The 9206-nt window shown below is 40.7% G+C and overlaps 1 protein-coding gene and 1 pseudogene across 1 annotated transcript in view; one reads left to right on the top strand and one right to left on the bottom strand.

Moving 5' to 3' along the window:
- The first annotated feature begins 577 nt into the window (after positions 1–577).
- The window catches only part of LOC126600216 (uncharacterized), a 27145-nt gene continuing 18516 nt past the window's right edge, over positions 578–9206 (top strand). The window contains exon 1 of the mRNA XM_050266783.1: positions 578–736. The gene's annotated coding sequence lies outside the window, so the exon portion shown is untranslated. The remainder of the gene's footprint in view (positions 737–9206) is intronic.
- The window catches only part of LOC126600212 (high mobility group B protein 6-like), an 11433-nt pseudogene continuing 6869 nt past the window's right edge, over positions 4643–9206 (bottom strand).

The raw sequence follows: 9206 nt of genomic DNA, 5'->3' as shown, positions 1-9206 counted from the left end.
GGGCATGTTTGCTAGTCTACCTTGCCACGAAGCACAGAGGTTGACACACAGGGACTTTCCAATTATCCAGCAGTGGTACTGTTCCTTTACAGTTGTGGGTAATAATATGGTAGCTAGACCTTCAAAATTTATGTGTCTAAACTTTTGTTAGTGCTGTTTCTTTGCTATTCTTTTACCTTTCTTGGTCAGAGCGATGTAGTGGGCGCTGCAAGCTTCACGTGCTCAACTTTGGCAGTGAACTTTGGCAAAGTTATTTGTGTTACCCATGAGCTATTGTTGCGTGTGGGAAGTGGGTGATTGAACAGTAAGATTCATGTGCTTTCTACTTCACCAGAAGTCTTCGACAGAATGCCCATAATTTCTGCAAAGCTGAGTGTGCGTGTGACAGGTGCTGACAAGGCTAGAAAAGTAGGTGCCTCTTCGATTTCTGAGATCGGCCCTCGTGGTCTCTGAGCAGCCCAGCTTTTGAGAAAGCGAGCGCCTCTTCGATTGATTCGGAGAACGATGCCTCATCGATTTTTGAGAAAGCAATCATGCTGGGGGTCTGGCTCTCGAGATTCGGGGAGCAGTGTCTCTTCGATTTTTGAGAAAGTAATCATGTTGGGAGTCTGGCTCTCGAGATTCGGAGGGCGGTGCCTCTTCGATTTTGGAGCAAGCAATCTTGTTGGGAGTGTTTTCTCGAATGTGAGTAAAGGTTGGGCATGTTTGCTAGTCTACCTTGCCACGAAGCACAGAGGTTGACACACAGGGACTTTCCAATTATCCAGCAATGGTACTGTTCCTTTACCCTCTCTTCGATTTTTAAGAAAGTAGTCATGTTGGGAGTCTGGCTCTCGAGATTCGGAGGACGGTGCCTCTTCGATTTTGGAGCAAGCAATCTTATTGGGAGTGTTTTCTCGAATGTGAGTAAAGGTTGGGCATGTTTGCTAGTCTACCTTGCCACGAAGCACAGAGGTTGACACACAGGGACTTTCCAATTATCCAGCAGTGGTACTGTTCCTTTACCCTTGTGGGTAATAATATGGTAGCTAGACCTTCAAAATTTATGGGTCTAAACTTTGTTAGTGCTGTTTCTTTGCTATTCTTTTACCCTTCTTGGTCAGAGCGATGTAGTGGGAGCTGCAAGCTTCACGTGCTCAACTTTGGCAGAGAACTTTGGCAAAGTTATCTGTGGTACCCATGAGCTATTGTTGCGTGTGGGAAGTGGGTGATTGAACAGTAAGATTCATGTGTTTTCTACTTCCCCAGAAGTCTTTGACAGAATGCCCATAATTTCCGCAAAACTGAGTGTGCGTGTGACAGGTGCTGACAAGGCTGGAAAAGGCTGGAAAAGTAGGTGCCTCTTCGATTTCTGAGATCGGCCCTCGTGGTCTCTAGGGAGCCCAGCTTTTGAGAAAGCGAGCGCCTCTTCGATTTTTGAGATCGGCCTTCGTGGTCTTTGAGCAGCCCAACTTTTGAGAAAGCAAACGCCTCTTCGATTTCTGAGATCAACCCTCGTGATCTTTAAGCAGCCCAGCTTTTGAGAAAGCAAACGCCTCTTCGATTTCTGAGCAGGCGCCTCTTCGATTTCTGAAGCTTCGTCAAGTGCAGATTTTTATAGGGGCTGGCATTAAGTTCCAAAGCACACTTGAATCTCCACCAGTAGAAGCTTCATTCTTGCACTTCTAAGATCTTGATTTGTCCGACCTCTTCTCTCTTCAACACCTTTGAAAATGTCTGGCCCCTCCGACCGTCGTTTTGACTTGAACCTTGTTGAAGAGGCAGCCCCGCCTTCTCCAGACAACATATGGCGCCCATCCTTCGTCTCCCCTACTGGTCCTCTTACCGTTGGGGATTCCGTGATGAAGAATGATATGACCGCTGCGGTGGTGGCCAGGAACCTTCTCACTCCCAAAGATAACAGACTACTTTCCAAACGGTCTGATGAGTTAGCTGTTAAGGATTCGCTGGCTCTCAGTGTTCAGTGTGCAGGTTCTGTGTCTAATATGGCCCAACGCCTATTTGCTCGAACCCGCCAAGTTGAATCATTGGCGGCTGAAGTGATGAGTCTCAAACAGGAGATTAGAGGGCTCAAGCATGAGAATAAACAGTTGCACCGGCTCGCACATGACTATGCTACAAACATGAAGAGGAAGCTTGACCAGATGAAGGAAACTGATGGTCAGGTTTTACTTGATCATCAGAGATTTGTGGGTTTGTTCCAAAGGCATTTATTGCCTTCGTCTTCTGGGGCTGTACCGCGTAATGAAGCTCCAAATGATCAACCTCTGATGCCTCCTCCTTCTAGGGTTCTGTCCAGTACTGAGGCTCCAAATGATCCCCCTCCGGTGCCTTCTCTTTCTGGGGCTCTACCGACTGCTGAGACTTCTCCTAAGCAACCTTTGTGAAGGCTCCCTCTTGTGTGCTTATTTTGACTCATGTATATGTACATATTTGTAGCTTATCGGGGATATCAATAAATAAGCTTTCCTTCATTTCAACGTATTGTGTTAAATACACCAAAGCCTTCTTCGCTAAGTTCTTTGAATTTTCTTTTGTTAAAGCTTGTATGTTGAAGCTTTCTGAGTGGAGCATGTAGGTTGGGGTAGTGTTCCCTTAATTTCCCGAGTGAGGAAAACTTCTCAGTTGGAGACTTGGAAAATCCAAGTCACTGAGTGGGATCGGCTATATGAATCTTAGAACGTCATTGTGCTCGATCCTGTGTCATGTCCTTCGTTAGATCTAAGTACTCTAAGTCTTTTCTTAGAGTCTCTTCCAAAGTTTTCCTAGGTCTTCCTCTACCCCTTCGGCCCTGAACCTCTGTCCCATAGTCGCATCTTCTAATCGGAACGTCAGTAGGCCTTCTTTGCACATGTCCAAACCACCGTAACCGATTTTCTCTCATCTTTCCTTCAATTTCGGCTACTCCTACTTTACCCCGGATATAAATGGTAAAATTGGAAAATATTGGATTAGACAAGGGGTTTTTTCATCCAAAAAAGTTCTAATAATATAAGTGAAATAGAATCCAACGGTACAAATTTACTCTCATTTATCTTACGATTGTTATTTAAGTAATGTCTTTAATAGTTTTTTAATTAATGTAGAAGTGTAAAAAATATATAAACGCTCGTAATGACAAGCTTTACAACTTTCATGAAGAGCTTAACTTCGAAATTTGCCACTATAATCACATAAATCATAGAACAAAATTTAACCGTTGATTGTTGTTTACATTTACGCTTCATTGTTCTTATCAAATTTTGTTTTTTCAGATTTTCTTTTTTGAAAACATGATTTATTAGAGGATGTAGGAAGATGAACGGTTTGAATTGTTGATATTATATTCAGAGTTTTACGATTAGTGAAAATATTGCTTGATGTTTATAAAGTTTCTACAAACTATATGACATTGACTCATATTTCAGTTAACTGTAAATATCGAAACGTGATATCAAAGATCTGAACCGTTCATCTTCTTACATCCGCCAGATGATCATGTTTTCAAAAAAGAAAATTCAGTAAGAAGAATAAATGACAATCGATGGTTAAATATAAATTTAAGGTTTATGGATTATAGTGTTGGATTTCGAAGTTGACCCCTTCATAAAAGTTGTAAAGCTTCTCACTATGAGTGATTGTATATTTTTTTTTTACATTTTTTACACTTCTATAATAATTATTATTAATTTTATTAATTTTTCCATCAAATAAAAACATTATCCATGAGGGTTTGAAGGATTTTAAAAATCTAAATGATAATGTAAGTGTAATTATTATCTACTCGTGGAGGAATAATTATGAATCATGAGTGTTTCACATTTTTCATACTTGTATGTATGTTTTATTAGTTCTTGCCTATACAAATACTATACTAGTTTATTTTAATTTTGGACAACAACATGTTAAGTAAAATTTATCCTAGTAATGATAATAAGAAACTATCATAATAAAAATAAATAATGACTACATTTTTTTTTAACTTGTATAGAATAATAATACAAAACTATATATTTAATATAGAATATATTATATATATTAATATGACTATTGTATTTTATAATAAATCTTTTAGTAATTAAACTTTAAAATTATCAAAATAATTTTTTTCTTAACGGGTCTAAACGGGTTACCCACATGTTATCCGCGTGTATACCCGTTATTAACGGATTCTTAACGGGTCACCCGATAATGACCCGATTAGTTATCGTGTTGATTCGAAATTCATTATTTTCGTGTCGTCATCGTGTTATGTCAGAAACTACCGAGTCTATAATATATCATCATAATTTCTCCAAAATGTTAGAATTGTCGCACATGTCACTTTCACATTGTTTTGTTCTCCTTTTGCGGAAAGTATGGTCACTCGTGGCGTGAACAAGTGGTGGAGTTGGTATGATGGTGTTTTCATCAATTTGCAAACACTTGCATGTTATCGAGTAAAATAACTAACGCGTGGTGCGATAAGTATTCAAACCGTAATATACTTGAGTGACATGTAACAATCTTTTTTAGCTTAGGACGTCGTTTACTTGATTTTACGTGCTACATGTCATGTGATCAATACAACTTGTTTCAAAACCGTAACGTTCCCGATGACATGCAAGAATTTTCTAATTTGTAGAGCGTTGTTTTGAATTTGATTCTATGAAGTCCTTTGGAGTATAGAAAAAAGATGCATGTCTTGAATTTCAATCATTCAAATATTCATTCATAATTTGCAAAGTCTACGGTATAAAAAGTCAAATTAGGCCATCAAAGTGATGGGGCTCCTTGTACAACACTTGAACATCATCAATAAGCGGAGGAAGATGCGGCAACAACACTTTTGTTATGTTCCAATACCTCCTTCTTGTATGCTTCCATTGCTTCAGCTGCGTTTTCATTCCATACCTTTTTCTCTTCTTCCTTCATTTCCTATATAACCCAACAAGTGAAAGAAAAAATAGGATCGGTTTAATTAATTTAGGGTCAAGAAAATGTTACCAAACGCGTCTTTCGAACCCAAATTCAATCTCGTACCTTCCATTTCAATGAAATCATTGCAGTGATGGTGGTGCTGTTAGTCCCTGGTCTCTCCTCCAAAAGAGCCTTTCTTGCTTCCTTGCTGCATTATTCAAAACGAAACCGAAATCAGTTTTTATTCTCTTCTACCCAGCAGACATCCTACCATGGAGCTGGAAATATTTCCCCTCTCTGCCCCTCTATCGCTCTCATCACGTGACCAAAATTTTACCCCTTAAAGGGTTTCATGTATAATACATTACAGGACTAGTGAGGAACTTTACCTAAACAAGAGGTAAGAGGATGCAGGCCTCTTGGGCTTCTTCTTTTCTTCCTTCTTCTTCTTCTTCTGCTCCTCCTTCATTTTCCGTTAATTCATAGAACTCGATCAATAATCAACTAATCATACATTAGAAACCAAATTGGTAAAAACAATGGAGTTTACAGCTCGATTAGCAAACCTTGATAATATTTTCAGTCTTCTCCTTCTTCTTAAGCAGCTGCAAGACTTCATGCTTTTCCTTTTTGAGATTGGAAGCTTCCTCTTCCTTCATCTCCTTGTAAGCCTCCATCTCTTGAATATACTTCTCCTTGTTCTTCCTAGTCATCTCTTCATACGGCAATTTTTGTTCCTCTGCCATGTTTTTCCATTCCTCACCCGTGATCTTTGCAATCTACGAAATAGTCCCCAAATTGACTAGTTAAAAGAGATCAAAATAACCGAATACGGATAGAGATTTTTCATGTGGGGATGGTGATTTTCAGTTACCTCAGTGACAGTTTTGTTCTCTGCAGCCAGAGCCGGTCGCCTGCCGTTTGTGAACAGAAAAAAAGCCGACATTGGATGCTTGGGTTTCGATGGATCCTTTTCCTTGGATTTCTTGTTCTCCTTTTTGGCTTCTTGCTTGAACCGCATATATTGTTCAAGTAACTCCATAGCCATCTTCTGCTTGTGCTCATCCTCCAAAAGATGCATTGCTTCAACCTCACTCTTCTCTTTCGCAGTCACTTGCAGATAAGCTTCCTTTTCAACCTGGTACCTCTCTTCGTAAGGCCTCTTCTCTTCGGGGCTGAAGTTCTTCCACTTGGCCCCCAAAATGTTTGAGACTTCCTTAAAATCTGCCTCAGGGTTCTCCTTCTTGATCTGCATCAAAAACCACAAGCGGATTCGGAATGTGTTTCGCATTTAAATCTCCGAACAATCATAGTGTCCTAATCTCTAATTTACCTCAGCCCACTGATCTTTGCACCATAGGATATAAGGAGGAGCTGGCCTTTTCTTCTCAGTGCACCCTTTCTTTTTCTTGTCTTCATCTGGTTGAGCAATTGGGAATGCCTGATGAAAAATAATGTTGATGCATAAAATCAATGAGGACTTTAGTACAACAGAAAGTGTTAAGTTTGTGACCTTCGCTAGATTGCTCCGGTCACTAGTGTGGATAAGTATGTAAATGGATAGAGATAGGGAAGCAAACACAAGATGTACGTGGTTCACCCAGATTGGCTACGTTCACGGAGTAGAGGAGTTCTCATTAATTGTGAAGGGTTTACACAAGTACATAGGTTCAATCTCTCCTTTAGTGAGTACAAGTGAATGATTTAGTACAAATAACATTAGGAAATATTGTGAGAGAATGATCTCTATTTATAGAAGAGAGTTTCTAGTTTCATTCTGACATTGACACGTGTCGTGTTGTGATTGGCTTCTGATGTTGACATGTGTTGCGCTATGATTGGCTTCTGATGTCGACACGTTTCGCGCTGTGATTGGCCTTCTGGTTTGAGGGAAACTCTTCTGGGTCCTTGACGGTATAATGTTGACTGGTGCTCAGTAGTTTTAGGATTGGTCAAGTATGGTATAAACAGTGCTCCCCTAAGTTCTCGAGTAAGGGAAGCTCCTCAGTTGCGGACTTGCAAGATCTAAGCCATTGAGTAATCACGAAACTTCTAAGTACCGAAGTGTGGTATCATTTTCACTTGCCTTATCTGTCTCATATGTAGATGTGGCATCTTCTTTGGAAGTAATTTTCCTCCATCCAAGGGTGGTATTTTTAAACAATGAAGATGCACAAGGTAATGTATCAATTTCATTTGAAACTTACTTGTAGTTTCGGGCTTGGTCAAGTGCGATACAAACTCTATAGTAGGAGTCCCCCAAGTCACCGAGCTAGGAGATTTGCCGAATGAGGTAATAGACAAGGTAAGCAATCAAACTTACAAGCAAGCAACTTGGATCGGAGGTTCGACTTCGGCTTCCGGTTGATTGTTCTCCTTCTCCTTGTGTCGTAAACAACAACAATGATAAGGAGAAACAAATGGAAAAGACATGATATGAGATACTTTTTTCTTTTGAAGTAGTAACTTTCCACAGGCTTATTCTTGAACTAGGCTTGAGGGTTTTCTGGTTTCCTCCAGAGTATAAGGCCGACTCAAGAATTTGAGGGTCAAAACAAGTCCATCAAATCTAGAGTACGTTCGACCCTGATGATATGGGATACTTTTGCTGTTGACAAAGTAGTGGATGTATCGGCACGTGATCTGTTACGCTTGTCTCCACATGCTTCTTTGTATCATTCTCATTTGCTCTATCTGTTCCTCAGACAGATGTGGTATCTTCTCTTGAAGCATAAGATGTTGAAGATGAGTACTCGAGAGCAATGCCAGGTAAGTAGTCAGGCAAGGGGTTCCAGGCAGTCAGTTCCTGACTGGAAGCTTGATTCCAAGTGTTGACTGATTACTCTCTTTCTCCTTGTCTTGCAGGTAAGAACAAGGCCAAAGGAAGAGACAGGGAAAAATCATGATATGAGATACTCTTGCTTTTAACCCTGATGATATGAGATACTTTTGCTCTGGTGTGGCTTGTTTGCAGAGGTATTATCGGGGGGAAAAGAAGCTGAGTATTTCAAGAAACTCTGCTGAAAGTGCCCTCTCGGATGTGAAGTGAAGAAAAGTTGAGTATTTTTTTTATTTGCAGGTTTGCCTGGCTATGGAGGATGAAGGTCGACATATATAGGAATTGTCCCAACAATGAGTGGTAATGCTGTTCCTTTACCCTTCTCGGTCATAGCAATGTAGTGGGAGCTGCAAGATTCACGTGTTTTAACTTTGTCAAAGCACTTTGAAAAAGTGGTCTGTGGTATCTGGAAAGCTGATGTTGCGTGTGAAGATTGCAGACAAGATTTATCCAAGGAAATCTAGCTCTCGAAGTTCGGAGAGCGGTGCCTCTTCGATTTTCGAACAAGCAATCCTATCGGGGATCTGGCTCTCAAGATTCGGAGAACGGTGCCTCTTCGATTTTTGAGAAAGTAATCATGTTGGGAGTCTAACTCTTGAGATTCGGAGAGTGGTGTCTCTTCAATTTTTGAGCAAGTAATCATGTTGGAAGTATGGCTTTCGAGATTCGGATAGATGTGCCTTTTCGATTTTTGAGCAAGTAATCATGTTGGGAGTCTGACTCTCGAGATACGGAAGGCGGTGCCTTTTCAATTTTTGAGCAAGTAATCCTGTTGGGAGTCTGGCTATCGAGATTCAGAGGGTGGTGCCTCTTCGATTTTTGAGCAAGTAATCATGTCGGGAGTCTGGCTCTCGAGATTCGGATAGCGGTGCCTCTTCGATTTTTGAGAAAGCAATCCTGGTGGAAGTTTGGCTCTCGAGATTCGGGGAGCAATGCCTCTTCGATTTTTGAGCAAGTAATCATATTGGAAGTGTTTTCTCGATGTGAGTAAAGGTTGGGCATTTTTACCAGTCTACCTTGCCACGGAGCATAGAGGTAGACACACGCAGGGACCTTCCAGTTATCAAGCAGTGGTGCTGTTCATTTACCCTTGTGGGTAATGGTAGGGTAGTTGAACCTTCAAAATTTATGTGTCTAAACTTTGTCAGAGATCTTTGGCAAAGTTATCTGTGGTACCCGAGGAGCTGCTGTTGCGTGTGGAAAGTGGTGCCTCTTCGATTTTTGAACCAACGGCCCTGTTGCCCTTTCTTTTATAGGGGCACCAATTGTGTGCAAGAAGTACATTCAGAGAGTTATTGCTTCTAGGAATTTCCCTTTACTTCATAGATTTATTGCACCTCATTTCTCCTTCATCATTTCTGAGAATGTCTGGCCCATCCGACCATTGTTTTGACTTGAACTTTGGTGAAGAAGCAGCCATGCCTTCTCAAGACAATATATGGCACCCATCCTTCTTATCCCCTACTGGTCCTCTTACCGTTGAGAATTC

Source organism: Malus sylvestris, chromosome 14, assembly GCF_916048215.2.
Source record: "Malus sylvestris chromosome 14, drMalSylv7.2, whole genome shotgun sequence".
NCBI classification, from domain to species: domain Eukaryota; kingdom Viridiplantae; phylum Streptophyta; class Magnoliopsida; order Rosales; family Rosaceae; genus Malus; species Malus sylvestris.
The sequence above is the reverse complement of the archived record's forward strand: the minus strand, read 5'-3'. Positions and strand labels throughout refer to the sequence as shown.